Source organism: Poecilia latipinna, unplaced genomic scaffold, assembly GCF_001443285.1.
Source record: "Poecilia latipinna isolate Pla-1442-1.1 unplaced genomic scaffold, P_latipinna-1.0 Scaffold4163, whole genome shotgun sequence".
Taxonomy (NCBI): Eukaryota; Metazoa; Chordata; class Actinopteri; order Cyprinodontiformes; family Poeciliidae; genus Poecilia; species Poecilia latipinna.
In genome coordinates this window covers 5,359-10,756 of record NW_015116779.1, presented here as the reverse complement: position 1 = coordinate 10,756, position 5,398 = coordinate 5,359, and the positions used below count along the sequence as shown (strand labels likewise).

At 36.6% G+C, this 5,398-nt stretch overlaps 1 protein-coding gene across 2 annotated transcripts in view; it reads right to left on the bottom strand.

Annotated features, from left to right (window-relative positions):
* LOC106942288 (rho guanine nucleotide exchange factor 15-like) overlaps positions 1–4,210 on the bottom strand; it is a 22,984-nt gene extending 18,774 nt beyond the window's left edge. For both annotated transcript variants that reach the window (XM_015025533.1, XM_015025534.1), the window contains exon 1: positions 3,893–4,210. The gene's annotated coding sequence lies outside the window, so the exon portion shown is untranslated. The remainder of the gene's footprint in view (positions 1–3,892) is intronic.
* Positions 4,211–5,398: the final 1,188 nt, after the last annotated feature.

Below are 5,398 nucleotides of genomic sequence, written 5' to 3'. Positions count from 1 at the left end.
ATGGATTATAATCTTAAATGTTTTCATGATCCGTAATTAAGACATCATCAAAAATAACAAATAAATTAAAACATAATTCTCTGTAATCAAGTGAGACGGCCTTTTGTGTCCTTTTTGGTCAGCACTTGTGACTGGAAACTCTCCACTTAAATCACAGTTCATTTGTGATTTACCAAAAGAAATGTACTTCCCCGCATCGAGGCAGGTTGGTTTGGATCGCTTTTCCCCCTTGCTATCGATATTATATTTTAGAAACGGCTTTTTGTATGTAATTAGGTTATCTTCATCAGGTTGTAAACTTAGTTTGATGATAGAAAACATTCATGTGCCCCAAAACAGAATAAACTAAACTTTTAAGAACATTTATATTCTTTTTTTATTTCTTATATTTGATAGAAACAAAATGTTTTTGTTATCACCGCGGCGCTAATCCCAGTGCTAATCGGACTAAGCAGTTTCCTGGCTCAGATCTTGCATGGGGACTTTCTGCATCACGTTTCCTTTTGGTACACAGAACATATGAATGCATGAACTGAATAAGGAAACAAATCTCAAATCTTCTCTGTCATATATAGTCAGAGTTATATATAGGTGCAAATTTTCAGAGCTTTTTCTAGCAATTCCCAGTGGCAATTATTGTTTTAACTAGCATTTGTGCGACTAAGAAGCCATTTAACTTCCTTGTTCTATGAAAAGGAATGTTAGGAACCAGACATTTTATCTACTGGTTCTGTGCCAAAATATGCCAGTAATCTTCAAAATACCCCTAACCCTCTTTTTAACCAACAACGTAGGTATGACGCTTACAAAACCAGGGACTCTTAGTATTTATTAGGTAAGATATTTATCTCTAAGCATCTATGTTTCCTTGAAGAAAGTTAACAATTTTATCTAGTGAAACTAAAGCTCAGTATCTTGACCTGTTCTCAAACTTTAAGTAGGTAAGATGCCCTGATTGGCTTGGAGCTGGAGCGTGAAAAGAAGGTGGCATATTTGCTCTGTTTCTGTTAGGCAGGACCGGCACTGCAGGATGTCAGAAAAATAAGATAAGTCAGAGAAGTTATTAATACACTAAATATACGTCAGCTTCTTTAGTCTCTCAACACACTGTACATAAACCAAAAGATAAGATTGCAACAAAATGTGCAAATTCAAATGAGGGAGTCTCCACTGATGGTCATAAGATCTTAGCTTCCTGCTGAGACTGAGGTGACCGACCTCTGAGGTCTGTCTGTAGCGCTTTGATTAACAGGATGCTCTACTGCCATTATAATGTCATATAGTTTTTAATGTAACACAAAGGTTTATATAGACAGAATAAAAAGGCACATAAACTTTTTTTTCTCACTCCCTCAAGTTAAATCAGACCACATTTCTCGGTTTTTAGGTCAGTTGGAATTACCAAAATTATTTTTTATTTTTTTGCTAAATGCCACAATAATGAGATTTACTTATTCAAATTAAATTAAATTCCAAAATACTATATTGATCCCAAAGGGAAATTAAATGTTGTAACTCTGGTGACGGCTGTGGGCAGGAAAGATCTCCAAAGGCGCCTGTATCACAACAGATTTCAAGAAGCGTACGATGGTTTTTCTATGACAGGCTCATGAAGGGGAGGGTCAGGGTTGTTTATAATTTCCTTTATTTTATGTCACTTTACAATTATGTAGAGCTCTGTGTTGGTCCATCGCATAAAATCCCAAAGACGAATACTAAGATTTGCAGATTTTACATGACAAAATTTGACAAGTTCAATGGGTATGAATACTTTTGCACAAGGCTGTTATAAAAGGTCTTAAGGTAGAAATATGAGGAAGGGAAATTTGTTTGATCTGGGTCACCAAATGTCCACACTACAGATTTTCCTCACCATATTTATTTGATGTGAGGGAAGCAGCAGGTAAATCAAACACAAACAGGGGTTAGTCATCCTCTGAGTCATGCAGCATAAAGATGTTATCGAACTGCTTTGTAAGATAGCTCCAAACACACACACACACACACACACACACACACACACACACACACACACACACACACACCTACCACCTGGCTGCAGTAAATAATGACAAGGTACGTACATTTTAAGTGGAACTGCTTCACTGAAAATAGCGAATAATCCAAGAGGAACACAGATTAATTTATTCTCTTGATTCAGAACAATTATCATTTAAACAACTTGGGAGATGATTTTAACAACTGTTCAGTGAAGGGTGCTGAGAAGAACAGTATGGTGCTAGCTTCAGCGCTCTAGTGTAGTGATGGATAAAGGTAAGAATAGGAGATTAAATAACATTTACCTGGATCTAAAGACCATTTTGAGTTAATCAATTAGAGCAATTTTAATTAATGTTGAGGAGTTTGACTGGAGACATTTTTAAAGGGACCCTATGTTTTAATATGATACTTTGAGCTTGTAAGGAGTACTGTGTATTTAATGGATGTTACTTTTTTTTTCTGTGTTTCAATTAAGTCTCCGGAATTTAACAAAACCCCTGCAGAGCTGTGTTTTTTAGTGAGTATTAACTGAAAGGTTCAGTAACTTTAGTTTTTACCTAAAAGTTAATCACTGCAATCAATTATTTTATTGACTGCAATAAATTGCAGTCAAAAAAACAAAAAAAACAAACCATTACACCATGTTCTTGATCGGCAAGCGTTTGTCAACCAGTTTGTAAGAAAAGTGCACCAGCTAGTCGGACCAGTTTGGAAGGGCCGACTAGCTGAAACAAGACAGAGTTTCATGTTTCATGCTCAGTCACACTGAAAATGCACACACACTGAAGAGTTAATATTACAAGATGATTATTTTTCAATTCACAACAATAAGAAAATGTTTCAGAGTCAACGTGAGGTAAGGATGTACAACAGCAGCAGGGTTTTAGATTTGGCCCTCTGGTTATTTTCATTGTGCAGAGTGGCATATAGACGTTAAACTGAAGGGTGTGTTTAATCCAGGCAGTGGGAGACCGACACATTGCGATTGTGTTTTAACGGGATGAAGGACAAAACAAGTCCCCTTATTCTCTCTTTTAGACACACTCTACCCCTTTTGTCTCTCTTTGCTCCAATGACCCAGTTAGTTCAATAGCCCAATCCAGCAGTTTACAGTTTTGTCTACATACTCAGGGCAGGTCAGTGGACTTTACTGTAATACTATTTGTCTTACTAAACCCAATACGAGTGGTGTGACCCCCTAAAACCAGCCTAGTTTGAGAACAAGAGGGGCAGCTTTGAAACACAATTCCTTTTGTGTGTGATGGACACAGTTTCACCATCTGTCTGAAGTGTCTGAAATAAAGTGGCTGGAGGGGAGGGGGACCGCAATGCATGTGAAAAGTGGGTAAGCTCCACGCTGGCCAGGGAAAGCGGAAAAGCTGTTTCAGGAAGAAGGGCGGATACATGGGCAGATGGGATGAGAATCCAGGAAAAACATGGAAACACTCCTGCTGACATGTTGGTTGTAGCTACTGAGAGAAGAGTATTCCTGTATGTGTTATTAATTATACTGAGATGACATTCAGATTATATTTATTATATTAATAAGTTGCTAAATAAAAAGCTAAACCCTTACAGATAACTACATATTAATAGAAACTGGTCTAATATGCAGAAAAGCATAGGGATTATTGTGTAGTTATACGTTCATTATTGGGTTATATGTTTTTATGTTAAACAACAATAAAAACACCATAAAATTTCTTTACAAACTGGGACAAATGTCACTTCTTTAAAATAAAACAAGATTATAATACCATGTAAAGTTATGACAAGTAGCTGTTTTTTGTAGAACAGGTGCTCCGCCAACCAATCCACACTAGCTAAACAACCAAAAATGTACTTACTCTCATTTAAACTAAAACATATAAGATAAAAAATAAAAACTTACCAAAACAAGGCTTTGACTGTTCCGCTTTGGTTTTGCGGATCTACAATGAGTCTAGCATCTTGAACTACTTCTCTTTGGAAAGTCAGAAAGCCGCTCGGTGTAAACTCCGCTCCCGTCACGAGGAAAACTTAAAAAACGGTCGTTGAAAATGACAAAAAAATAATAAATAATATCCGGTGAGCTCAATTCAATTCATAAATGTCTGTCTGTCGGCCGTGCTGTGTGCGCTCCCATCACCCCCCTTGTTGTCTCGTCTTTGTTACAAGCGCCGTTTATGAGAGAATCGGACAGGAAGGAGGAGAGAGGAGCAGGAGAACTGCCCCCACCCGCTCTTCCCGAGGTTCGAACCGACAAGTCGTGCGCAGTGAAACTAACGGTTTCCGGTGGAGCGTTTCAAAATAAAGCAAAATTTGATGAGGAGACTCCGGAAATGGTTTCAAAATAAAACTTTTCGCGAATAAGAAAACCACACCAAACCGTAGTGTTAAGTTGCATAAAAACACAATTATATTTCTCCACTCAGTGTTTGGAGGTTAGATTATTAGCATATAAGAGGGCAGAGTAATGACAAAAAGTAGGTAAAGTTACGTTGGCTTGTCTTCAAGTAGAGAGAAATGTTTGCTTGTGCCCAGACAAGTGTTTGCCTTTCTTTGCCTCAGTTTGTTATCTCAGTGTTTGGCAACCCACATAGACAGACATAGATGCTGCTGGTATGTATGTTTTACTTATTATTTGTAAATTAACTCGGGAAATGTGAATTTATTTGTTCAAGAGTACTTTTTTTCTTCTTCTCCAAGATTGTGAGCATATGTTTGTTTCATTAAGATGAATTTTAAAACAATTTGCAGTTAGATCATAAATCAATATTTAATATCTTTCAAGGTTATTAAATTTGTTGATTGAAACAAAAAAAATTGCACTTCATTTATATAACTTTGTTTATTGTTTAAGATTCTCAATCTGTATGATCGAGTATCAAGAGAAAGAGGAAGACAAAATGAGTGGAGTTTCCTCTGTTGGGTGCCATGCCCTGCGCAGTTTAGGCAAAGAGAAAGTAACTCGATACATCTTTTTTTTATTTTTTTAAACAAATTCATTTCATTACTTGAGTACAAACAGCCTCAAGCACAGTGCCATTAAACTATACCTTAACAGTCATCACAGCAGTATCATTGAGTGCCAAATTGCAAATTACTGCAATATGCAGACTGCAGAAAATCTGGTTTTTGCAGCCATCACATTTCTGGAATATCCATCTTTGTTGGATGTTTGACCAGTCTTCTTATCAGAATTGGTAAATATAATTTGGTTGGATTCCTGGCACAGATCTAACTCTTCAGTAAAAACACACACATTTTAAATACGTTAGGCTTAAGGCAATTTCAGAAGCTTAATACATTCCAAAACAATTTTTTAACATGCATATAAGATAATTTTCCAGTTAGAACTCCAAACTGGCCACAATAAGAATTATAATGATCTTTACCAAAATCGTTTTAGAATTTC